Here is a 27,002-nt window from a genome sequence, read left to right as displayed (position 1 = left end):
TGATCTGTATGAACCTATGATGTAATGGATTACCTTAATTGATTTTTAAATGTTGAACCATGCTTGTATACCTGAGATAAACCCCACTTGGTCGTGGCGTATATATTTTTTTACACATTGTTGGATTCGATTTGCTAATATTTTGCTGGGGATATGGTTCAAAGTTTTTAGTTTTGATGAAGTACAATTGATATATATTTTCTTTATTTTGCTTGTATGCATTTCTTTTTTTTTTACTTTTTTTTTACATTTATTTATTTTTGAGAGATGGAGAGAGACAGAGCACAAGTGGGGTAGGGGCAGAGAGAGAAGGAGACAGAGAATCCAAAGCAGGATCCAGCCTCTGAGCTGTCAGCACAGAGCCTGACGTGGGGCTAAAACTCACAAACCGTGAGATCATGACCTGAGCCACCCAGGCGCCCCTGTATGCATCTCCTTTTAAGCAAAACACACAAATCATAAAGTATTCTCATTAAGGACAACATATTCTAAAACCCTAAATCTCAATTTCATGTTATGGCCATTTAAAGGGTGGAATTGACATGGGGGAAAGGGAGACAGTGAGGGTGACTGCTTACTTGGACTTTAGACTTCAAAGTATGGTTGAATGATGGCCACTGACCTTGAGCATTGAACACCTTAGTCCAGGACACCGGGCTGTTCAGGAACTCCTTTAATCATGAGACTTTAGTAGCTTTCCTCCAGAAGGGATGGAGACATAGCTGCCAATAGGAAGTTACTGTCTGGGCAGGGGTGTTGCCTTAGGGGTGACTAAGAGTGAGGATAAAGGGTCAGGATGAACAAGAGCCTGAGTCAGATTGAGCATCCCAGCTGGGTTCTCTGGGAACCAGATGCTGAGTGAAATTAGGAGTACAGAAGAGAATTAACATCTGCGAAAGGAAAAGGCAGGATGCAGGATTGGCTGGAAGGAGGTCTCAGCCCATCATGAGGACCTGCTAAAACCTCTGCCAGTCCCAGGGGGGCGCTCTGGGGCAGCACTGCTCGTTAGAGCAGCTCCGCGTTGGTAGAAAAGGGCTGGACCCGTGTACCACCATCTTGCTCAGCCATTGGCTGGGACCATCCCTGAAAAGAGTAACTGTGACTCAAAAGCTGAGGGGTCCCTGAAGGAACTAATTGCTGGAGGTAACGAGAACCAACACTTTTGGTGGCAGGGTAACGAGTCCTTTATTGAAAGGGCAATATAAGCAGTAAATATCCATGTATGCCATACAGACAGATCTGAGGTTCAAATCCCAGCGATGTGTGACCAGAGGCAACTACTCTGACTCAAGTTTCCTCGTCTGCAAGATGGAGAAAGGGCCTTCCCTACGGGGTTGTGGGAGGATTAAGTGATGTGAGGGTGAACGTAGTGCCTAATATAGTACAGGCACTCAGTAAGGTTTCTTCCTTTCCCCTGGGTGGAAACTAGCCAAGGGAACATCTTGCTCCACGAGCCAGTTCCCACCCTGCTCTTTATAAACTTTGTTTTTTTTCTCACTTTCCACTAGGGGATCAAGCCCCTATGGCAGTTTCCTGACCCTCTGGGTGTCCTGCCTCTGTGTCCCAGGGCCCAACTTGTTCCTCTCCAGCCTTTCTCAGCCTGGAAACTCAAAGACCTCCATGGTTGTTTGGCCCTCCCATGCGGGGACCACTGGATGATGTTGGTATGAGGCGGGGTAATGCTTCCTGGAATGCACCAGAAGCGAGCACATTGCACCAGCTGCCTGTGAGTGCGTTTCACTGAGGGTTCCTGTAAGCGGAAACCATCGTGTTCCTCTTTCTAAGTGCCTCGTTAAAAGCCTGAGGACAGATCCCTCCTCCATCACTTAATGTCTCCACCTGGGAGGTGAGGCAGTGCCTGAATGAGAAGGAGAAAGGTTTGGTCTGTCCAGTTCACTATCCTTCTTTGGGGTGCTCTGTCTATTGGGATGCAGGTTTCCATGGTCCAGTTACTTTCTGTATGCCTGTAACTGGGCCCAATTTACTGGGGAGTCTCAACTCTTTGGTGTATAAACAGAGCAGTTTTATTTCTTCCAGTAACTGCCCCCGGCTACACTGTGCCAGATCTCTCTTTCCTGCTGGGGAGCAGCTCCCTTAACGACGTCTTGGTCTGGTTCCATAACTTTCCAGCCACTTTCGGTTACTACAACAGCCTCGTTCCGGTAATTAAGACTCAATCTTTTACATTTTTAAAACTTACATTACAAACTTGATTCAAAGCTCTTCTCCTCCCCTCCCCTCCAGCATTAGCTAGTGCTGGGCTCTGGCCATTTGGGGCAGCGGAGGGGAGCTGAGGACTGGCTTGAAGGCACCCCATTCACCTCCTCTTGGAGGTCTTAGCATCTCAGTTTGAGGCTGAGAGGATGGATGGGAGGAAGAGACTTCTTTGTATGACTTATGGGGATGGGGGAGGTGTCTCATGTCCTTTACCTCTTCCTGGTTCTTTCTGGTTTTGTTATGCTGGAGAGTTCACCTGGTCCCCTCCATCACTGAGGACGACCTTCCCCCCCCCCCACCCGACGCCACAGTCTCCCAGCTGTACCTCCCTTTGGCCTCACCAGAGCTACAGTCTTCCAGTGACTCCATTCTCTGGCTTACGCATCCAACTGTGAATTCAGCAGCAACCTGGGCAAATCTTTGGCTCCTGCCCTTGAGCTGATTTCTGTGCATCTCCACATGGAGCCACAGGGCCTGCTGGAGTGATTGTGGCTTTCAAGGGTCACACAGACCTGGGATGGGAGAGCTACCCCCCATCTTCCCGGTCATGCTGCACCGGGTCCCTTCAAGCCCTGCTGGGTGGGGTACTGCCGTGGGCCTCTTGCTTTCAGAATCTCCAGGCCTGCAAGGGTCCAAGTCTTTGCATTCGAGTATAATTCTAGATCTCAGGTAGAGATGCCAAACAGTCTGCTTTTCATTCCCACTGTGGGGGTGTGGAACAAGCAGGCCGGTCAGCTGTAGTCCTAGGCTTTCGAGACAATGATCTGTGCCTGTGAGGCATCATGGGGTTCGTACATCCTCTTTTCCTTTGCATCAGGGTGGAAAAGCACCCCATTTCTTCTCCATGGTGGGGGGAGAGGACAGGCCTGCCTTACCATCTCCCCTCCTATCAGTCCTTTTCATGCCCAGACTGGAGGGGGGCTAGGCTCTGGTTGATTCCAAGGTTTCCTGCCTCTATATGCTCTGTGTGGAGGTGGCTGCGTCCATCTGCTGGTGACTTGGTGGTAGCTCTTGGGGGAGTGACCGGCTCCTCTCCTGATCTTTAGGCCTTGGCTTCAAGTCTAAAATGGGAAAACACGCAAGGATTTGCTCAGCACTATACCAGAATACCTTGTCTCTTGTCCTCTACACCATGTTGAAGTTGTTCTTCCTCCTGGAAGGATTCCTTGATTACATCCCATCAGACTGAAATTCTCCTTTACTGCACCCTACCCCCACCCCCCCCGCCCCCGCCTCAGCTCTCAAGCTCTTCGTGTGTGGTTAGTTCACACACATGAGAGCAAGTGAGGTTTAATTCATGTCTTGACCAGTTTTTATGTGTTACAAGGGTAGTTGGTGTTTATTGAACTCTTGCCACATGCCATCTACTGTCCTAAGCACGTCATCTCATCCAGTCCTCATCTTATCCGGTCCTCATGCCACAATCCAGGGAGCCAGGTGCTATTATTATGCCCATTTTACAGATGAGAACACTCAGCAGGGATAAAAGTGTTAAGTAGCTTCTCTAACATTTATAGCCACAAATGATATAAACAAGCAGTCTAAATCCCAAGCTCAGATCCTCTACCAGTATTCCGTTCTGCCTACTTGGTTTGATCCTGTGGCCCATCTGCCCCCTCCGACTTCCTCACCCCCAGAGCCCTAAGTGAGTACTTGCAGATCAGTGTGAAGTACTTCCCATAATGATTTTGTTTGGACTAATTTTTTCCCAGGGAGACCTGAGGTCAGGGCCGCATATCCAGGATAGTCCACCTGAGCACTTCTTTCCGTCTGGAAAATGAAAATCTCTATTGTTTGTGTGGTGCATTTACTTCCATTGTCTCCTGGGTGCTTGTAACTGCTCTGAGTAGAAAGGTGTTATCATCGTTCTTTTTTTTTTAAAGTTTATTTTCATTTACTTTGAGAGAGAGAGAGAGAGAGAGAGAGAGAGAGCTTGCGTGTGCAAGTGGGGGAGGGGCAGAGAGAGAGGGAGAGAGAGAATCCCAAGCAGGTTCTGTGCTGTCAGAGCAGAGCCCGATGTGGGGCTCGAACTCACGAACTGTGAGATCATAACCTGAACTGAAATCGAGAGTTGAACACTTAACCGACTGAGCCACCCAGGCGCCCCTCACCATTCTCTTTTTATGGGTGAGGAAACTGAGGCACAGAGGCGAGATGCTTGTGTGAAGTTATGCAGCTTGTATGCATGGGGCCTGGGACCTGGAACCAAATCTTCTGTGTCCATTCTATCATGCCACAGGTTCATCCCCAGTGTCCTTCGCCTGGGACCCCCAAGCTCCTGTCCCTTTGTTCCCGTCTCTTCTAGCCTCCTCACACTGGCCTCACCCACATCCTCCTGCCTCTCCCAGGGCCTGGAAGTGCCTCTTGGTGTAGGGGAACTGGGTGGGCCTTGAAGCCTTCTGACCGTGACCCCCAAGCCCCTTGAGGGGCTGCTCACTGCCTTTATCGGCCCTAGTCACCGTGGACGTTATTTATTGTCAGATAAGTGTATTTCCAAATACAACAGAAAACGAACAAATAACCGCAGTGACAGAGCTGTAAAACACCCTACCGGCTCGCTCACTTGAAGAAAAGCCTGCACAACTAATTAACCCGGGCAGGCCTCCGTGGTGTTTGGCAACAAGCTTGGAATTAATAGTGCCCTTCTCAGCTGCTGGAGCCAGCCGCTAAATCTTCATTGGGCAGTAGCAAGAGAGAGACACAGAGAGTTATAGAGACAGAGAGAGGCCAAGATGGAAGTGTAGACAGAGAAACAGGGCAAGATAAACACAGTTATCCATTTGCCTCCAGACCCATATATATCATCTTAGCTAGACTTTGGATTCTAGAAAGACAGACAGATAGACAGACTGCATTTCTTCTTAAAGTGAGAGGTAAGAAGAGAAAATAGAGGCTTTGTCTAGCTCAGAGCACATCTTGTTTCTGTACCACTAAAGTCAGAGAATCAGAGGCTTCTGGGCTGGAAGGGGCTTATGAGAGGTCGTCTGATTCAGTGGCTCTAAGATTATTTTTAGCAGCAAAACGCTTTCTTGAAATGAAGTCACCTGCAGAAGTAGCAGAGCACCCCAATGGGGTTTGTGGCCTCTAGCAGCCCCTGCCCTCCTGCCCACATGGCCGGCAGCATCCCCAGGACCCTCAGGGCTCTGGAGAGCATAGCTGGAAAACTAAAGCCACGTTGGCCTCGGTGTGGTAGGGCTCTGGAGTGTCCCTTGTCACTGGATTCAGGCTTAGCCTAATTTGGGAGTCACCAGAAGGGACAGTGTGTTAAGGAGGATCCCCTTGGTAAAGGAGGTGGGCTACCCAAGCGGACCTCTACTCTCTCATTCTCGAACCTGTTGGGTCCTTGAACTTCGATGTCTACTTTCCCTAGACACCTTTGTTGGCAGGAGTTGGGGAACTGGCTTGTTGAACTTCAGTGATGGAGTCTCAGTGGGTGAACTTCATGAATCATTACCTGACCCTGACTTTGTCTCAGGGAGGCTCTGTATAGGTCCACATCAAGTTCAGGAGGGGGAACCAAGAGTATGAGAAGGATGCCTCCCTTCTCTGGAAGAATATGGATGACTGCCAGAAAGGAACTTCCTAAGACGCCATCCAGGTATGCCTTGTCGAGATGACTGGTGATCCACAGGGGAAACTGTACTTTGTACGTTTTTTTCCCCCTCATCGAGGAAGGAGAGGTAGTGGCCTGAGGCTGCCATCCATCTGAGTGTCTCTGTGAGGATTTGTCTGTTCTTCTCTGGGGAGGTTGCCATTTGCTTCTGGAGGCCCTGTTCTCCACATTAAGAGGGGAAAACCCCCGAGGCCAGGTGGAAAGGCCGCCCTTGGAGTCAGTAGTGGGTGGGGGAAAGGATGTAGACAGTGAGACCAGGCACTGTGTTTGGAGCCTTCCCATTTCCGATGAACCCTGAGCGCCCTTGGCTCAGGCCTAGACAACAAGGGGGCACAGTAAGGAGGAGAAAACACAAATCAGGAAGTAATGCTTTTTTTGAAGGAGAAATTATAAATTGCAATTTAATCACATAATTACTTTGACACTCTCAAGCAAGCTAATTTCTTCCCTTGCCTCATTTCATCCACTCGGTGAGATGAATCTTAATGAATAATGTCCTATGAATATTTAATTTTTGATCAATTTGAATTTTCTCTGGCATACCTGCTGGAGACATAAATCAGCTCCTGTTTTACCCAGCAGAGTGAATTTGATAGCGGTCTGGGTGGATCTCCATCCATGGTCACAGAAGTGGCTTGCCTGAAGGTCTGGTTTGCCACCATCTCAGTATCATGATTTGGACATCCCTGATGCCTTCCCTAAGCTGAGTCCTCTATGCTGGCCCCACCAGCAGATGCCTGAAGCCAGTGATTCTCCAAGCAGACAAAGTGGATCCATAGATGACTTCCCACAGGTGCTCCCTCTCATACCCTTATTTTCCCGGAGACTTAAAGAGCCTCCCTCCTGATACTGACTTTATCCTTCCCGGCCCCTGGGACAAACATTACCATTCAAGAGACGGGTATCTGGAGAGGCAACATTAAGAGAAGTATCATTCTCAGCTGTTAGGGAAGGCGTCTTTCATGAGACAATACTTGATATTTGTACAGCACTTTATGGTTCGCAAAGTGACTTCACGTACATCTTTTCATGTCTTAACACATCCCCGTGTTTTACCTCTCTTTCCTAGCTTTGAGATGAGGGAATGGGGCTGGAGAGAGCTCTTTCTTACTTTGGTCAGGAGGGTAAGTAGAAGAACTCACAGCCTGGAAGGACTCCTGAGTTGAAAACCAGGAAAATGAGTCCCAAGTGAACTACCTATAGAAAGGAAAGTTGAGTATTTGGTACTGGGATCTGGAGGAGGAAAGAAATAGGCAAGCTGGAGGTGGGCTCAATAATGGGTCAATGACAGTGACGGTACTTTTTGAGAAAGTAATTGTTTCAAGGGGATAGATCACATGGTTAACATGTATTTTGAATGTATACCCATATCCTGAAACTTCTGTTTTCCTAAAGCTCTCCACCCAGGAAAGCAAAACATTTTAGTGCTTTAGGAAGGGCAAGAACCGCCTAGAACAAAGAAGTCATTGTTCAGCTTTAAATCTCAGAGACAACTTCCTGTTTCAGAGTCCATTAGGACCAAACACTCTTGAAAGTAAGGTTTCATAGAGAAGGAAGATAAATTTTTGAATGCATTGCCCTCCCTGATCATAGAATATGATCATAGAATTTTCTTATAAACAATAGGGTAGAGCTGGTTCAGACTCTGGTGTTATGGAAGTCACTTAGGAAGCTGAAGGGGTATGGAAGAAGAAGGGAAAGATGGAGGAGGGACAAGAGAGTCAGAATCCCAGTGTCCTCATTTCCAACTCCCCTGGGCCAAAATACTGGATGTAGTCAAAACATTCCAGGGGTATGAATGAATCAAGAACATGGCATTTAATGTCTCCAGCCTTATATTCCCCTCCACATGGCACAGGAGTTAAGGTGAAGGGAGGTGGGCATTAGATGAGACTGAAGTAGTCCTTCCGTTCTCCATGGCCTGGGCCGTTGGGCCGCAGAACTTGGAAGCTCTTATGTGCCCTGGTTGAGATGCCAAGAGAATTTGTAGTTGAGCGGAGGACTGGGGTTGGAATGAAGACTTCACAGAGCAGGGGACTTTGCAACTGGAGGAATAGGACCAGAACTGCGATCTTTAGTCACGGGTGTTAGTGTGTCTACCTGGATGACAAGTCAGTCAGGATCAGTTGTGGCCAAGCATAGGAGCCAGACCAGATGACAAGCCCAGTGGCAGAGGTTAGTTTGATCAGAGGTTAGTTCTCCTCTCTCATTACTACAAGATCAAGTAAATCCACCATCTACCCAGCTACCGTTAAGGAAGAGTCAGGGTGGTTGGAGGAGAAAATCTGAAAATCTGAAAGTCTGAAGCCATCCAAAGGGATGTTTATGTCAGCGCCAGTAATTTCCAAGATGAACTCCTTCTTTCAACCCAAGTTTCTAGAACACAGAATTTGAGACAAAACTTATATGCCAAAGTTTTACTGCCCGCAGTCCCAGGGTAGCAAAAATAAGGGAAAAAAAGAAAGTGACATGGGGAAGGAGAGAAGGCATTGCTGAGCTAGCCACAGCTTCACAAGAAATCCCTTTTGATTGTTCAGACACATGGGCCTTCTTCCAGATGGGCCACGAGAAACCACCACACCTCAAAATAGTCTGTGGATGATTTGCATTTATTTGCTATTTTTTTTTATTAAAAAAAATTTTTAACGTTTATTTATTTTTGAGACAGAGAGAGACAGAGCATGAACAGGGGAGGGGCAGAGAGAGAGGGAGACACAGAATCTGAAACAGGCTCCAGGCTCTGAGCTGTCAGCACAGAGCCCGACACGGGGCTCGAACCCACAGACCATGAGATCAGGACCTGAGCCGAAGTCGGGCGCTTAACCGAGCAAGCCACCCAGGCGCCCCCATTTATTTGCTGTTTTTAACTCTTTCCTACCTTTAAATGGTCAACATTTCCCTCTACTGCACTATGAGGTTGTGCTCTCTGGTCCCTCTAGGAAGATTCTGAAGAAGTAGGAGATCCCATGCCTATGATGTGGCCCTTTGTGGCAGTCAAAAAATATGTCCACAAATGCTTTCATACTCTCCTCAGGAAGTAGAGCCTAATTCCTCTCCATATGAGTGAGGGCTGGTCTGGGTGACTTACTTCTAGCAAATGGAATAAAGTGAAAATAACAGTGTGTGATTTCAGAGAGTAGGTCATAACAGATATCGTGTCTTCCTTCTTGCTCTTAAATTACTTGTTTTGGGAGAAGCCAGCTTCCATGTTGTGAGTATATTCAAGTAGTCCATTGGAGAGGCCTACTTGGTGAGGATCTAAAGCCTCTTGCCAATAGTCACAAGAGTGAGCCATCCTGGAAGTGGATCTCCAATTTACAACATGAAACTGAAGTGTGGTGAAGCCTTCAGTACTGAAATTCCTGTCAACATCTTAACTGCCATTTCAGGAGAGACCATTGCTAGACCCCCCAGCTAAGCCACTCCAGGTTCTTAACCCACAAAAACTGTGAGATAATACATATTTGTTGCTGTAAGTCCCTAGTTTTGAAGTAATTTGTTACAAAGCAATAAGTAAAAACATGCCCTTTATCTGAGTCTCTGGAAGTGGTAAGAGGAATAAGAATCTTCATAGGTCTTATTGAATCAGACCTGGGCACTGGAGTTGCTGTGGCTCTTGCCATGGTAGGCACACTGGAGCATCTGCAGAAGCTCTCACTTTGGAGAAGGCTGAGAGTTAGGAGATGAGGCAGTGGTAGCTGTGGCTGGGACTATCTATTGAGCATGTGGCTGGATGAAAGAGGCAAATAGGGCCAAGCAAATCTGGGGAGACCCATGTACTGGGTCTGGTCCACTGAATTCCTGTTGCTTAGTTCAACTCTTCCCACTAGGGTGGAGTCTCCAGAAGCATAGCTAAGCATGTTATGGAGAAATAAAGAAGCCACAAATGTTTGCATATCTGCATGATAGTGTGAGTAGAATGCAGACAACTATTTTTGTTAAAATAATAAATTTCTGTTGCAAAAATATTAAAACAATATGGAAAATGCACAAAAGATAAAGCAAGCATCACCCAACAACCCATGATCCAGAGAGAACACTGTTATGTAACTTAATTTTTTATACTCACTCCTTATGTTGACATTTTCCTTTGCCAATAAATATAATTATACTTATCTTTTCATCAAACATAACGGACTAGATGTTCCATGAAACTCCTCCAGGGACAGTATGCCCCAAGTGATGGAATATATATATATTTCCTCCCCCTTTAAAAATGCATAAATGTATGGCTGAGTTGGCACAAAATAAAGGGAATGTCTTAGGGATAAAAACCAAAAAACCAAAAAACCAAACCAAACAAAACAAAAAAAAACCAAACCCTAAAAACCAACCCAACAAAACCAAACCCCATGAATCTAAAAGAGTGATGTATGTATACAGCTAGTCATTTTCTTAGAGATTATTTGGGGTTTAATAAGTAATATGGGTCATATACAAGATAAATGGGAGATAGAGCTCAGAGCCCAAGCAGGCTGGATTCTTACACAAAACTGGGATCCCAGAGGGTGAAAATCCCAGTAGGTGAACTACAAAAAACACATTTCACGGAAGAAGATAGTTGATGAAGAAACTTGCTTGTCATCCTTGACTTTAATGGAAAGGAAGAAAAAACATAAAGATAAATTTTCTTGGAGAAACCCAAATTCATCCAAAACCCCAGGCTGAAAATTTGAAGTGTTCTGGATTGGTGAGATACCCAGGTCTTTGAAAGAACATATTTAAAAAAAACTTGGCCTCCAAGAATTCCACAGACAAAGTTCCAAGGGACATGGGCTTCATAATCAACATTCAACAAACACATGAGGAAATGAACTACCATGAAAGAGATTCAATATAAATAACAAATGCTTCGGAGACTATAATGACCTGTACTTACTCAATATGGAATATGAAATAAATATGTTTAATTTTTTTACAAAATAAGACAGTATTGGAAGTATAATGAGGGAACAAAAGGCTATCAGAATAACCTAATCAGATGTAAAAGAGAAACAAATACTTCTAGAAAATAAAAATATCTAATCATTAAAATGAGCAACTGGATGGATGTGATAATAAATTAGACACAGCTGAAGAAAGACTTAGTGGTCTGGAAGTATTGCTGAAGAATGATCTAGAATACAATAGAAAGACAAAGAGATGAAAGAGATAGGAGATATAAAGGACAGAGTGAGGAGATACAACCTACATATAATTGAACTCCCAAAGAATGGCAGAGAGAATGGAAATAATGACTGAAAAGTTTCCAGTCTTGATGAGAGACTCTAGTCCCCATTTTCGACAAGCCTAGTGAATCCAAAACTGGATAAAGGAAAAGAAGCCCGCATTTTGTAGAAAAATAGAAGAACACTGAAGACAAAGAGAGGATCCTAAAAATAGAGAGAAAAGATAGATTACTTACAAAGCAATGAGCATTTGGCCCACAGCTTATATTTCAATACATCCACAGAAGTCAGAAGACTATGGAATAATAGCTTTGAAGTGCTAAGTGAAAATATTATGTAGAATTCTACTTTCATTAAAATGATCTCTTAAACATGAAGGCAAAATAAAGACAATTAAAAAATGTTTTAAAAATAAGTGATACAATTGACTCCCAAGACACACTTACTAAAGGAACTAAGATATATACCAGGAAGAAGAAAAACACTCCCTAGATGTTTGAAGTACAAGAATGAAAGGTGACAAAAGAAAATGGTAAGTATAAATAAATATTGATTATATATAATAATCATCATCATCTAACTTGTGGGGTGAAAAATCAAGTTAGATCTAAAATCATGGACAAATTGACCACATTTAGATAGAGATCAAAAATAGGAAAAATGAGGGGCGCCTGGGTGGCTCAGTCGGTTAAGTGTCTGACTTTGGCTCAGGTCGTGATCTTGAGGTTTGTGAGTTCAAGCCCCATGTCTGGCTCTGTGCTGACTGCTCAGAGCCTGGAGCCTGCTTTGGATTCTGTGTCTCCCTCTCTCTCTGTCCCTCCCCCTGCTTGCACTCTGTCTCTGTCTGACTAAAAAATAAACGTTAGGAAATATAGGAAAAATGAAAAATTTTCTTTCTTTTTTCTTTTGAGATACATAGATGTGTGGTAAAATTATGAAGGAAAGGAAAAGAATGATTAGTACAAAATTTGGGGTAGTGGGATCGGATAGGGCATGCAGGAGATTCTGAAGTTGTAGTGAATATCCTATTTTTTTGTGGGGAGCAGTTAAGAATACTATGTATATTTATTTCAACAGACTGTTTTTTTTAGTATTGTCGACACACAGTGTTACATTAGTTTCAGGTGTACAGGATGAATATTCCATTTCTTAAGATAGGTGTTGGATATTCGGCTGTGATTTTTTTTTTATTATGGGCAGTTCTCTAAAATGTTAAATATCATATGTTAAGCGTTAAATTATACATAGCTTTTGGCATAATTATAAGTGATGTTGTGATGACCATTGGTCTAATGTATCTCTTTTAATACACCTTAAGTAAATTTCTGGAAAGAAGATTTTTGAGGAAAAGGGTGAGTACAGTGAGTTTTCCTTGTAACTTATTGCCAATTTCTCCTCCTGTCCCCCATGCAAAAAGTTGCACCAATTTATACTTCTACCAGCAGTGTATAAAAGGGTCCATTTCCCCACACCCTAGAGTCACTGCTTTATGTGTATTTTTTCTAAAATGTACTCTTTTTTAAAACTTTATTTATTTATTTTGAGAGAGAGACTTTATTTATTGAACCTTTGTGTTGGGAAAGTCTGATGCTTTGCATGAAAGTATTTCCTAGTCCAGTCAAGCCAGAAAAGAAGGCAGGAAGAATGTGTGCTTTGTGGGGTGCTGGTGGAGATGATGGAGTAGGGGTGGAGGAGAGAAGTTTTCAGCATTTCTATCCCCCCAATCTGAAGAACACTCCTTTCCTTGGTCCTTGTTGCTCAAGCCCCTGATTAGAAGCTTTGTAGACAGAGGGCTGGAGCCCTATTTAATCAGCCCAGCGTCTGGCACATGGAAAGTGCTCACTAAATATTTGTTGGCTCCTGGATAAACTCTGGTTGATATTTTTGTCACAAAATGTGGAGGGAGACCTGTCCCTTTGGCTCAGCCAGCTTTCTTTCTCTGCATGAAGTGAGTCTGAGCCAGGGCAGGAGAAGGGACAAGTTGACCTTCTAAGGTCCCTTCCTGCTGAAAAGACAAGGATTGTCAGTAGGCAGGGCTGCAGTGAGCAGCCCCCACTGCCCCTTCCTCCAAGGTGCATTGGCTCTAAGTGATTAGCAGGGAGATTGGCAGGCAGTAGTGGCAATGGGAGTTTAATTGTCTGGAAACCCAGTCTTTTTCCTTTTCTCCGAGGTTTTCCCTGGTGACACAGGGAAAGGTCTTGCAGCTTAACAGGCAGACAGGGATGGGGCCCGGGAGTTTTGCCATCAGAGAGTGGAATTTATCACTGTGACACCGCAAGCCCAAGCACGGCTGCATTTGTTGGGGAGGTTGGGGGCGGGTTGGGGGAGGGAACAGGTGTCCTGCTCTGGGGGTATTGTCCCTGTTAAATCACCGAGACCCTGCCATGACCCTGAGATTTGACCAGCTGTCCATCCCGTGGGCCCACTCTGCCCAAGGCAGGCCCGGATACCTTTGGCTCATGGCCTCTGGCTGTAGCAAATGGAATCACTTGGTCCTGCTGCTCTAAGCTGGTAGCTAACATCCTCTGGTGGGTCCTGTGTCCTTGTGCCTGGCTGTGATTGCAAGAGCTGACAGACCTGTGTCAATGTCCTGCTTCAGTTCTCTACGAGCTGTTTCATATCAAGGAAGCTTCTCTTCCTCTGAGCGTCCATGGCCCTCTGAAAATAGGAACAGCAATAACTACCCTTAAAAATAAAACGAAATGAAGTGGTGTATGCATCTGGCTAGCACCTACGGAGACGGGAGAGCAGAGTGGTAGAGATCACACCACTGGAACCAGATTTCCTGAGGTCAAACCTGACTCTGGCAACTTCTAGCTCTAGGAACTTGAGCAAGCACCTTAGCCTCTCTATACCTCGCTCTCCTCCCCTGTAAGATGGGGATAATAATAACAGACAGCTTAGGGGATCATGGTGATGATTAAATGAGTCATAAAATGTGAAGTTACCTCTGGCACATAGCGGCTACTGTACAAGATGTTCATTGGGATCAAGTACCTCCTCCCTCCCCTACTCCTTCCTTGCCTCCCTTCCCTCCTGCCCCTATATTGTTTGCGAGGCTATAAGATCTGATTTGGGAATTGGTTTCCTGATTTGTAACCAGTGCTTGTTGGAGTCATCCTTCTTGTCTGGGGCCCAGCCCTAACTCAGTCTCACCATGGCCTTCCACTCAGGATTGGAGGCTGTCCCCAGGAACCCTGCCTAGATGGATGCTTCCAGAACCCCACCAACATCTTTATGATTCTAATCACGGTCTTTGCCCAAAGACCTCTGCTGCCTTCCCACACCTCCCCAGAGACCCAGTGCTGCCATCTCAGTCTCATGCCTTCCTGTTTCCTTTCATTCTTTCCTAGCCAGTGCTGTCCCACTCCCAGCAGGTCCCAAGGCTAAGTCCATCCAAGGGACAATGGGGTCTCCCTGGGTTGGCTTTCATCTCTGGTGGCCCGGGGTGGGCAAGGGCCAAGAACTTCCTGGTTTTCAGTCCATCGTTTCATCCAGATACTTCTCCTTGCTAAGTATAGGCATCCTTTCAGGGGACCTCGTGTTTTTGCCAGGCAGCCCACCCCACTGCTGAATAGCTCTAATGAACAACCACAACAGCAGCAAATAATAATGATAACAATAATAGCAGCTGTTATTTATTGAGTGCTTCCTATATGTCAGGTTGCTATACATGTATCATCCCTAAGTTTTACAGAAATCCTGGAGATCAGGCTTTATTATCTCTATTTTACAGATGTGGAAAATGAGGCCTAGAGAGGATAAGTGATTTGCGTAAGAGGTACGGCTGGGAGGTAAACTTAGTTTGCTTACATTCAAGCTCAGTGCTCTGCCTTCTGCACCGAACTGCCGTGATGGGCTGGATCTGCCTATCTGTCTCTTTCATCTCTGGGGATGCAATGCACAATCTGTCTTTCCTCTTGCACATGTTTGCCTTTAATATATTTGAGAAAGCTGGTGCACCTGGGTGGTTAACTGTCCAACTTCGGCTCAGGTCATGATCTCATGGTTTATGGGTTTGAGCCCCGTGTCGGGCTCTGTGCTGACAGCTCAGAGCCTGGAGCCTGCTTTGGATTCTGTCTCTCTCTCTCTCTCCCTCTCTCTCTCTCTCTCTCTCTCTGCCCCCCCCACTCTGTCTCTCTCTCTCTCTCTCTCTCTCTCTCAAAAATAAGTAAACATTAAGAAAATTTAAAAATATACATATTTGAGAAAGCTGTCATTTCATTTCTCAGTTTTGTCTTCTTTGGGCTAAATATTCTCAATATTCTCAATCTCTCAATATTGTTAAATCATATGACATTGTTTCTGGGCATCTCAACATCTTGGCCTCCCTCTTCTGCACATGCTTGCTGGGTAATGTTGTCATGATGTGTTATATTCTGTGTCGCAGGCTCAGAGCTTTAGGCATTATGAATCTCTCTTGGCAGTGTATTACCATGGTTTAACAGCACAGGCTTTGCAGTGAGGCAGATCTGGGTTCAAATACTGGCTGTGTCCAATGTACCAGTGATGTGATTGTGGCAGATTACAGTTTCCAAAGGTGGTTGCCACAATATATCCCATCCACGTGTTCTTCCTGCAGTGCGACGACACTCTTTCCATTGAGTGGTGGGGTCTATGTTCTTTCCTCTTGAAACTGGACAGAGCTTTGTGACTGTCATGACCAATACAAGATGGCAGAAGTGATGCTGTGTGACTTCAGAGGCTAGGTCCTAAAAACTCATCTTGCTGTCTTTGGATTTCAGTCATATTCTCTAACTGAAGAAGCCCAAACTGACCCGAGTGGAGAAACCATATGGAGAGACTGCATGCAGGTGTTTTGGCTGATGGCCCAGTCCAAGCCTATAGCCAGCGTCGACCACTGGACATGTGCGTGTCAGGAAGAAGTCGTTGAGACGACTTTATCCCTAGCCACCATCTGACTGCAGCCTCATGAACAACCTCAAACATTACCCAGGTGAGCCTAGCTTAGATCTTAAGCTTCCCTCCATCTCCCTGAGCCTTAGTTTCTTTACCTGTGAAATGGGGACTGTGAAAGTTACCTTAAAGGATTATTATGAAAATTGAAAGACAATGGATATAAAATATTTAGCACGTGCTTGCCGCATAATAATTGTGCAACAAATAATCACGATTAAAGGCATCACGGGTGAGGTAGGAAGGGGACCTGACTGAGACCTTAGAACCAGGTAGAGAGAGAAGACTGGGGAACTGAGCTTGAGGTGGGGCAACCTCTAGGGAAGAAGGGAGTCAAGCCATATGTTCCAAACGAGCAGTGAGTTGTGACAAGACATAGGGAGAGTGCGCAGTGTGGGGACAAGCCCAGTGTGGGAGGCTTCCCTCCTGGGTCTGTGGCATTAAGGCTGAGGTCAAGAGGCAAGACCGTGGTCCCACCTGGAGTTGGTTGCTGGGAGGATGTGGGCAGGATGCAGAAAACTTATGCTGAATGATTAAGCAGGGTTGGGGATTGCCCCACAGCAAACTTCACAGGCAACAGGGGTTTATAGGAGCATCTCAGATATTTGAGGTCACAGCTGGTGAAGTCAATGGAGTGACAAGGTGAGGTGCCAGGGAGGATGCCTAAGTTAAATTCACGTGCACGGTGTTTTTGCAGCTCGGCCCCCCTGCTTCCGATGGCAAAGACCTCACGGGCTGAAAGGCATAGCCTGCTGGAGCAAGTGTTTGAAAGATTCAGGCAGCTCAAACTCTTCAATCTTAAAAAGCAAAACTAATCCCCACCCCCCCCAAAGCCCACCACCACAAAACCCCATACATCACCCCACAAAAAATACATATGTGCATTGTAGAATAATTCCATGACGTAAGAAGCAAAAAGAACAAAAGAAAAATCACCCATGTTCCTACAGCCCAGAGAAAACCTCTGTTAACATACTGATGTACTCGTAACCTTCCAGGCAGTGTACAAGAATAGAGTCATACCGTGCATTCTGTTTGGTAACCTGCTTTTATCACCTAATGATGTGCCCTGGACATCTTTCCATGTTAGGAAAGACGCATCTGCAGTTCTGAGCTCTTCAAACTGGGGACGTGTAGCAGTGTGCTAGGGTTTCTACAAAGCTGCAGGAAAACCACGGTTCATCACTCTGGAGCATCAATTTTACTCAGTGGTAAGTCACTTAAAATATTATTTTTACATTAAAACAAACCCAGATATAGTATGGAAGAGAGTACAAAATTTGCATGAATGTTTAGAAGTTATGAGACTTCAAAGAATTATCCAGCTTGCCTCAGTCTTCTGTAGCAGTTTTTAGGGTAGACAGCATTAACATGTGGGGATCAGTTGAATAAGCTGAGGAAGAGGAGGGGGGAAAGAAATGTGACAATTCAGGGGCAATAGGGCACCCAAGGCCCTATCTTGAGGCACGAAGTCCCTTGTCTGATAGACAGTGACATGATCTTAAAGAGTAACGCGGGTACCTTGATGTAATGGCTTTGCCTTTACAGCCTGGGCCCGGGTGAGTGGCTTAATTCCAAGCTATGTGACCCCTGACCTCTCCCCCACCCCCTGACCTGATGGCACAGAACAGTTGAAGGCTGGGGTACATCAGGGCAGGGACAATGTGGCTGTATGTGACGCGGTACCGAGAACTAACCCAGTCACTTCAGATGTGGTCTGAACTGTGCCCCGTTCTGCTATTTCTGTCCCAGCTTTGCTATTAACAAATTAATGTGACGATAGACAATGTACTTAACCTCTCTCTGTTTCAGTTTTGTCATCTATAAACTAGTGATAAATGTAGCAGTTCATAGTGTTGTTGAGGGCATTAAAGGAGTAAAGAACAATACTTAGACTATCACTTGGGATGTAGTTAAGTGTTCAGTATATGTTAATTATTATTATTATGTAACCTATGATTGCATAAGCTTCTCATGGTAAACGTGTCCCACTCTGCTTTCAAACTGAGCTTGTGACTAATTAAAACTCTCGGGTCTTTTTCATTGGAATTGTTATCAAGCTTGTATTCTCTGTGCCGTTATTAGTTTTTAATTGCACGGCTTATTAATGTTCATTTTCTTGATTTTGGTCTATTGTTGTAGCCTGTGGTCGTTATCCAGCAACTAAGTCTTCTTTCCAAAGTGAATTGGGTTTGAGTTTCTGATGACATTTATACTTTTATCATCCCCATTTCACAGATGACAAAACCGAGGGAAGGGAATTATTACTTACCGGGTGTGTTCTTTGTGCCAAACTTTGGGATAGGTACTTTGCATAGGGCATCTCAGTTAATCCCCAGAACACTCTACAGAAGTGGGATTTATTATTTATTTTACAGATGCAGAAACTGCAGCTCAGAATGGTTAAGCATATTGCCCAAGGTTACTCAGCTAGTTCAGGTTTTTCCCCTGGTTCGTCAGTGTTTTGGATTCTCTGTAAACTTGACATGTTTCTATTCAAGCTGTTGAAGTAGATGTTTTATAGGACAAAGCCAAGGACAGAGACAAATCACTGGAGAAGTCCTTCTAGGTAGATCTATAACTCTCGAGTCAATTCCTGAATCAATGCTCTTTGTACAGGATCATTCAATCATTGCAATTGGAATCAGTTGCTGCTATTGGAAACTGAGGTCTAGAGCTTCTTCTTAAGAAGTCATAAGGAAACCTCTTTCCATCGCATCTTTAAAGGGAGGGCCGGCCCCCCCCCCCCCCCCCCCGCCACTGGCCTTGTCCTGGTAATTTCCTTATCCTCTCTTAGCTGGACTCTGGTTGCTTGTAGAGTCACATGTCCCCAGCCAATCCCAGAAAATGTTCCTTTTCAAGCTCAGTGTGAGAAGTTTTACAGAGCATCCTGGAAACCGTATCTGCCTGTGTTTACTCTTGCTGATGATTAAAGCTGACAGCTGGTACACCAGGAGTCCAGACCGTAGGCACAGGACTGCTGACGGCAGGGCAGAGAATCGATAGCAGTGATGGGACCTAAAGAAACCCAGCCCCTCCTTCCCTACTTTCATGGTGTAGACATGATAGAAGAACAGATAGGTCAAGAAAAGAGACAGAAGAACAGTTAGGCCAATTTCTCCAGGCATGGACTCTGCTCCATTTTGGGTGGAAAGAAGGAGTGGTGTCATGGCGGCTGTGCCCGTGGGTTCCAGGACTGTGCCTGGGGGGCACATGAAGGCCTGGGAGCTGCAGCATGAATTGCACTTATCTCTATGCAACAGTGATGAAGAAATAGTGATGGCCCAAGCCCTGGACATCCTGACGAGCCCTCCGGTCCACATTGATTATTAAAAGTAGCATCCTGTATTTTATCGGGCAACCCTAGGAGCTCTCTGGAATGCTGTTTCCTCGAGAAGAATGAGAGAAAGGGAGTCGGGAGAGGGTACACCTGATCCCTGCCCATGGAATGAGGATCCTAGCCGGAGTGGTCCCCAAACTCTCTTCTTCCCATCTCTGTGGCTACACAGTGGCAGGCATAGTGCAGCGGAATGTTTGAACCTGGAATAACCTTGATCTTCGACCTCCTCCATTTGACCCTTCTGGAGGCGGGACGAGTACAGTAGCAGCCCTGTGTCTTCTCTTTCTGTCCTTCACACAGCTGCTCAAAACCCTCCCAGGTCTTCCACTCCATGTAGAAGAAAATCCAGAGTGCTTGCAGGACCCTAGGGTCCTGCGTGTGTGGCCTCTGCCCCCTCCAGCCTCACCACCCACAGCAGTCTCCATGCTGTGCTGTGAACATGGCAAGCATGTTCCTGCCTCGGGGCCTTCACACTTTCTGTTCCCTCTCTCTCATGGTCACCAGATTTAGCATACAGTGTGCCCAGCTAACATTGAATTTCAGATAAGCAATGAATCATTTTTAGTACAAGTATGCCCTGTGCAATATTTGTTTATTTGAATTTCTTTTCTTTGTTAAAATTTATTTTATTTATTTTGAGAGAGAGAGAGGGAAAGAGAGAGTGCAGAGGAGGGGTGGAGAGAGAGAATCCCCAGCAGCCTCTATGCTATCACCGTACCATTAACCCATGAACCATCAGATCATGATCTGAGCCAAAAGCAAGAGTCAGATGCCTAACGGACTGAGCCACCCAGGTGACCCTGTCTGAATTTCAAAAGTAGCATCCTGTACTTTATCGGGCATCTTGTATTTTATCGGGCAACCCTAGGAGCTCTCTGGAATGCTGTTCCCTCAGATATTCACCTCCTTCAGGCCTGCTCACTTCACCAGAGGCCTTGCCTTTCTGTCCCGTGTACAATAGCAGCCCCATCAATCTCCTCTTATTTCCTGCTTCATCTCCCTTAGAGCTCTGCCCACTTCCTGATGTGATATTGTTTATGTATTCATTTGTTTATTGACTCTGTCTCTCCCAGGCACGTGTGGGCTCCACCAAGGCAGGGATTTCGTTCTTCAGTGTAGTATCTTCAGTCTCTTGGCTCAATAAGCATTAGCTGGGGCTCAATAAGCATTAGCTGAGTATCCAATAACCTCTTACCGTGGCTCACTCTTTGCAACATGGCCCTGTGCACCTCTCTTGTCTCATTTCAGGCCACTGCCCTCCCCATGGGCCACTGTCCATGCTGGCCTTCCCTTTGGTCCTCAGACTTGCCCAGTCCATTCCTGCTTTAGGCTTTGGGACTTGCTCCTGGGCCGAAGCCTTCTCTGTCATCTGTGTGACTGTCCCCTCTCCTCTTAGGACTCAGGGAGGGCTTCCCTGACCTCTGCATCCAAAGTAGCCCTCTGACTCTACACTTTCACTCCCACGATGGTGGTTTCATTTCCTTTAAAACTGTTACTGCTCTAGGAAATCGTGTTGAATGATTGGTTGGCTTTTGTCTTGCGTCTCCAGCACACAAGAATGTCAGTTCTGTGGAGACATCAGCCGTGTGTGACTTATGTCCCCAGCACCTAGCCCCATGCCTGGTATATGATACGAACAATAAATATATGTTGACTGAGTGAGGGAATGCCTTTGGGGTGGGCGATACACCCCGCCTTGCAGGCGCGTTGGGGACTGCGGTGAGGGGGAGGGGGAGCCCAGGAACCAGCCTGGAGAGGGTCTCCACCAGGAGGGTACTTCCCACTGCCATGGCCCCTTGTGCTTGATTAGCCCAACTGTTTGGGGGTGAGGAAGTCTAGAAAGGTAGCTCCCTGCTTCTTTCGGCCTTTGTGGCAATTAGGAGAGACCAGGTCTTTCCCGCTGGAATGTATCCTTCAGGCCCAGAGAGGAGAGTGCCTCCTCCATGCTGCTTCCTTTCTACTTTGCCACTTTCTGCAAATGGTGACAAGGCCCAAAGGGACCTTGGAGGCTGCTGTGGAAGCTGGCTGCCTCGGTCCCTGAACGGTGGCGGAAGACCTGAACATCCTCCCTGGGCTGTCACATGAGAAGGAAGCCAGCTTCCTGTGTTTTCAATCACTGAACTTTGGGGGTTGTTACGGAAGTGTAGCCTAGCTAATTAATACATGGCTGTATCCACTGTGTCTACTGTATGGAAAGTACTTGGTACATCTATTGTTGAGCTCCCTGGTGAGGGAGATGTTTGTTCCCATAAATGGAACGAAATTGTATTAACTAACTAAGCAGAGCCAGCTGTTTTTCCTTATTTGTGTAGATAGTGCTCATGTCCACAAGGTCATCAAACTCCCTCTCTTTGGGATTAGCAGGGGACAGGCATGTGAAGCGTTGTCCTTTGAGGCACAAGCAAAAAAGAATGTGTGAGGGTCCCTACAGTTCATGAAAAGGCAGCTGCAATGGACTCTCGCTCTATCTGCGTTGCCCAGAAGTCACCCCGGGAGACAGATGCCACGGTGTGGTTGGCTGCACCTATAAAAGATCCCTGTGTTGAAGTTCCAGGGACTCTTGATGGAAATTCTCAGCAAGTTCGTGCTAGATCTTCTGGGATGAACTGTCTGCTTTTTTGGCGGGTGGCTCCACTCTCAGACTGGTTTCCTGATTCCTTTGTGTTGAATGACCCTCAGAATTTCTATGGCCTGGGGCTTGGCTGCACACTCTTAACTCAGGTTCCTTTAAGAATTTTTGCCTAAGGCTTGACAATTTTCTTCATGCAAGGTCTTCATCTCCCTTTACAATGGACCTTGACCTTGCTTTCACTAATGTAGGCATGGACAAATCCTTCTCTCCGTGGTTCAACCAACAGACGTTTTTGTTTTTGTTTTTTTGAAGAAATTTACTTTGACGTTAAGGAAACAAGTAAATTTAAGAACACAGACTGTAACAAGTGTAGAGAGTATTGGTTTACTGGTGGGCACAACTTATAGTGTCCCAATTCATGGATGAATCACCTGACATGTATTTATTGGGCTCCTATGAGGCATTGCACTGAGCACAGAGTGTTTAAAATGAGAAGTGTGCAGTCTTTGGCCTCAAAGAGACCCTGGTATCTACAGAAAACAAATGTTTTACAATATAATGTGATAAATGCAATAATGGAGGCACAGAGCAGGGGGCATTTTCAACACAGTTAAGGAGGCCCCAAATTCCTTCCTCTACTAGGTGCTATCTAAAGAGACCTGTCCCTAAATCTTTTTCAGTTTTGGGGCACCACATTTTCTTGTTTCCTCCTTTGCCACTCATTGTAGGGAGAAACAATTACAGAAGGAATTATGTTCTCTTGTACCAAAGGCAGCCTTACACAATGGATTTTAGGGATAGTCCTATATTTATGTATTATCCTTTTAAATAAATATAATTCAGTAAATGCATAACTTCATGTGACTTAATCTGCATACCTTTATAGGGCTTTGCATATAAACAAATGTAATAAATCAGAAAAAAATTCCTTGAGTAGACTATAGCTCCCTTTCCGATTTGGAAAATATGGCTGCTTCTTTAAGTGAACAACAGGTGGAAAGCGGCCGCTGCCCTGGGTTTCTGTCATTTCTGAAGAATCTCTGCCCCAAGCTAGAACTAGCAGCTTCCGAGGTGCTGGCCTTCATGTCCCCTGGGAGGAGCACAGGCCCCCTCATTTGCCAGCATTCTTCCTACAGGAGAAGGAAGGAACTCTGGTCAACTCCAGCAGGCACGTCTCCCTGCAGAGAACCTCACTGAAAACATCAGTCTTTGCTCTCTTGATCCAATTCTGGGCTGAGGGAAAGAACGGGGAGAAAGAGAAATGAAGGGCCCTGGGCATGGGGGACGGAGGGGAGGTGAAGGCAGGGTGACATTGCAGACAAGGTGCTAGCTGCCCCCATGTTTTTCTGTGTAAGTCCCCAGTGGGTTTGTGAAGGTCACAGAGCACAAAGAGACGGTGTTCTCTTCTGTGTTGGCATCTGGCATTATCTGTCCCTGATTCTACTGTTTGTTCTGTCTTCTAGTGACTTCCTGGAAGAAACTAGAGATGACTTGGGGGCAGGGATGATAGGGGCTCCCCAGAGTCAGGGGAAATCTCTTTATTCCTTAGGTTGGGGTGCTGAAGTAGGATCCCCTAGGAATGGATTCTCAAAATTAGCTCTCAGCTCCATGTGTGAGGATGGGAAGGAAAAAGAATTGGTGTTGTTATCCATTTCCTTTTATTTATTTATTTATTTATTTATTTATTTATTTATTTATTTTTAAGTTTATTTATCGGGGCCCCTGGATGACTCAGTCGGTTGAGTGTCCGACTTCGGCTCAGGTCATGATCTCGTGTTCGTGGGTTCCGGCCCCACATCGGGCTCTGTGCTGACAGCTCAGAGCCTGGAGCTTGCTTAGGATTCTGTGTCTTCCTCTCTCTCTGCCCCTCCCCTGCTTGCCCTCTGTCTCTCAAAAAAAAAAACAAAAAGTTTACAAGAAGTTTATTTACTTATTTTGAAAGAGAGAAAGCACGAGTAGGGGAGGGGCAGAGAGAGAGAGGAGAGAACGACAATCCCAAACAGGCTCCGCACTGGCAGTGTGGGGCCAGAGGAGGGGCTTGAACTCATGAACCGTGAGGTCATGACCTGAGCTGAAGTTGGACACTTAACTGCCTGAGCCACCCAGGCGCCCCTCCACTTCCATTCATTTTAGAAAAGACTCTGATAGAGACACTGGAAAGGCCCTGCGGCGCCCCTTCCCAGGGCACCCCTCCCCATCTACTGACTCAGGTAGAAATACCTGGGTTTAGAGCACAGGATCTGGGCTTGCATTTTAGTCCTGCTGCTTAACAGCGGAGAGGCTGAACTTTTTCAGAGATTTGCTTTCCTCATTGGCAAAACGATGAGTGCGGTGAGATAATGTTTAATGGCCTCTGAATAGCAAAGTGTTGTGTAAGCAATGTCTCGTTGCACTCTAGGTAAGTAACAGTCTTGAGGACATGGGAACCCTGCCCTTTGGTCAGAGGGTGTGGGGAGATCTTCTGCAACAGAATACCTTACTGAGCCCCAGAATCTGAGATCCCAGATCTCCGAGAATCCTTTATGGAATTCTCCCTCTCTTCTATGGGGGACTTGCCCAAACATCTCATTTCCCTGTTCATGTCTGTGCACGTGCTCCTTTCTGACCTCGGTGCCTCATCCGCCTTGTCTGCTAAGATATTCCTGACTCATGGCTCAGCACGAACATTGCTTGCTCTCTGTGACTGGCTCTGAGAGCCTGAGAAAATCAATCTCTCGCTCCTCTGTGTTCCTGTAGCACTTTGTAGAGACCTCTGCTGTTGTCTGATCAAGTCTGGTTACAGTGGTTTCCTGCATTCCTGTCTTTCTCATTAGGCTGTGAGCTCTTTCAAGTCAAGGGCCATGTTTCCTGAGTCAGGGCCAAAAATGTAAACGTGCTTATTAAATGCCTTCATTGTCCTGGCTGAGTTTGAAAGGGCTCAAAGACGAGGGCTTGATCTGACGCTGGTGGTGTGCAAGGAGAAGGGGTTGGTTGGGAGTTAGTGGGAAAGAGTCATGTAGTAATACCTCTCTGGCTTTCAAATACCTGGAGGTAAGGAGAAAAGGAGGTGGCATGGGCAGCACCTGGGTTATACTTAAGACTCTGGAGCTTGCTCAGCAACATGTATCCACAGGAGGGAGATGAAGGATGGACTGGAGCTGGAAGATTTGAGTTCGGATCCTGCTCTGTCCACTTACTGACCATGGTATTGGTCATGTCAACCATTCTGAGCCTTAGTGTCTGCTGTGCGGAAAAACACTACCTGTCTCATGGTTTTATAGCAAAGACGGTGTGCTGTTTACCAAGTCCTGTCTCCTTTCCTCCCCTGAAGTATATGGACCATGTTGACTGAGATCTGGCCCTGAGTGAGGGTGGAACCCTGCCCACGTGCAGGCTGGGCCCATAGAAACCTCCTACAGGATCTCGCATACTCTCTCTTTCCTTGTCTCAGCTCTAGAACTGGAGGACCTGGAGGCTCTAGGGGAGGGCAGTGCCATAGAATGAAAGGAGGCTGGTTCCCCAGTGTCTATGCAAGATGGAGTTTCCCCTCCTTTCTGCCCCTGCATGCAACTGTAGTGAGAACAAGAAATACTTTTATGATGTTAAAGCCACTGAAATTTTGGATCATTCATTATAGCAGTTAGTGTGCTTTTTGACAGGGTGTAAATGGATAAAAGTTCTGCAGAAACTTCGAAGTGTTATACTAATGTTACTGGCTATTATCATGGCTTTTATTCTAGAAAACCCTTTGAGTGCACAGCTATGTATTTCCCCCCAGACTCTATATAGCCCTGCCTCTTCTTGAGGATGGAGAGGGGCCCAGGGGGAGACCCTTAGAAAATATCCAGTGGTCTGACTGCATGGAGGTGTGCATGCCTGGTATCAGGGGTGGAATTCTGTGCAGAGAGGGAAGTCCTGATTGACTACCATGCTCAGAGGAGCAAGCCCATCTCTAAACAGGCTCTGGGAGGAAGTAGCCAACACAGGGGGACATGATGTGAACCAGCTGTCTCGGCATCAGCTGCTTGAGGGCTGAGCACTCCAGGGCTAAAAAAGGGAGGTGAAATTGAATCCATTGTCAACAGGCTCCTGGGGACCTTGTTGACCACATGAGCCACCTAGAACCCTGTTCCTTTCATATATGGCTGCTCTCAGAGGCTGATCTTGCTTGACTCTTAACCATGGTCTTCTGACCTGGCCCAGCAGGTGCCTGATAGAAGACATGGAACAGTCTGCAGATGTTGACTCGTCCTACAATCTGGGAGGGTGTAGTGAAGTATATAATATGGATGGGTCCGGACAGTCTCCTGAACTGATCTTGCAAGAAAGTCATGAATAATCAGGGAGACATAGTCCTGACTTACATAAAGGAGAGGAAAGGAAAAGGGATAGGACTCACTTTATTGATCACCTGTCATGGGGCACATACTTTACATTACTTCTTTGAATCCTTACAACAGCTCTGAGATAGGTATTAATCTTCCCACTCTTACAGATGAAGAAACTGAGGCACAGGGAGGATCACAGAGCTAGAAATTATTAGAGCCAGCATTCGGACCCCAGTCTCTCTGACTTAGGGACTATGTCCTTGACACTGCCCCTTGCAGCCTTCACAACAGGATACAATACAATCTTGTCCTCCAGGTCAGGCTGAGAAAAATGAGCCCCTAGTTCTGTCCTGGGATCCCTCATGGTGTTGGCCCTTCTCATTAGCATGTCTGTCTTCTGAGTTTGCGAGAAACTCTTTTCTGTGAGCATGTGAGGCCTCAGGCCAACAGATAGAGGATGCCAGGGTCAGTCAACAGGTAGAGGTTGCCGGGGGGAAAAGGAAATGGGGAGGGGGAGGGGTGGATGTTGGGGCGAAGGAAGGGGAGAAGGGGTGAGGGGAGAGGAAGAAAAGGAGGGAAGAAGAAGCTGAGAAGGCCAAACATGGAAAGGAAGGGAAGGACAAGGAGAATGAGGTAGACGTTGCCTCCCTGGAGGTTTTCGTCTTGCGTTGGCCATTCTCACTGTGGGGAGGGAGGGTGGTTGACTGCCCTGGCGGGGGGGTGGGGGTGGTCTGGATGTCTTCAGTGCCTGAGAGTCTGTGAGGATTCGATACTTCTTTGGTACCTGTCTGGTTCTTAGTTTAGCTTAGCGCAGAAATTAAGAACAGTTTACACTATTTTCAGTCGAGCAATTGATCATTCCAAACCT

The 27,002-nt window shown here is 46.1% G+C and overlaps 1 long non-coding RNA gene across 5 annotated transcripts in view; it reads left to right on the top strand.

The window, feature by feature from the left end:
- Positions 1-27,002, top strand: part of LOC121027692 (uncharacterized) — a 145,727-nt gene that overhangs the window by 64,675 nt on the left and 54,050 nt on the right. For 4 of the 5 annotated variants that reach the window (XR_005788874.1, XR_005788870.1, XR_005788873.1 and 1 more), the window contains exons 2-3: positions 15,744-15,955; positions 17,006-17,126. This is a non-coding gene — a long non-coding RNA (uncharacterized LOC121027692). Of the gene's footprint in view, positions 1-10,835; positions 11,531-15,743; positions 15,956-17,005; positions 17,127-27,002 lie in introns of those variants that run through there. The other variant, XR_005788872.1, reaches the window with a different exon arrangement.

The sequence above is a fragment of the Herpailurus yagouaroundi genome, unplaced genomic scaffold, assembly GCF_014898765.1.
Source record: "Herpailurus yagouaroundi ecotype Mexico unplaced genomic scaffold, PumYag 77, whole genome shotgun sequence".
Lineage (NCBI taxonomy): Eukaryota > Metazoa > Chordata > Mammalia > Carnivora > Felidae > Herpailurus > Herpailurus yagouaroundi.
This window is presented reverse-complemented; position numbering and strand designations above follow the sequence as displayed.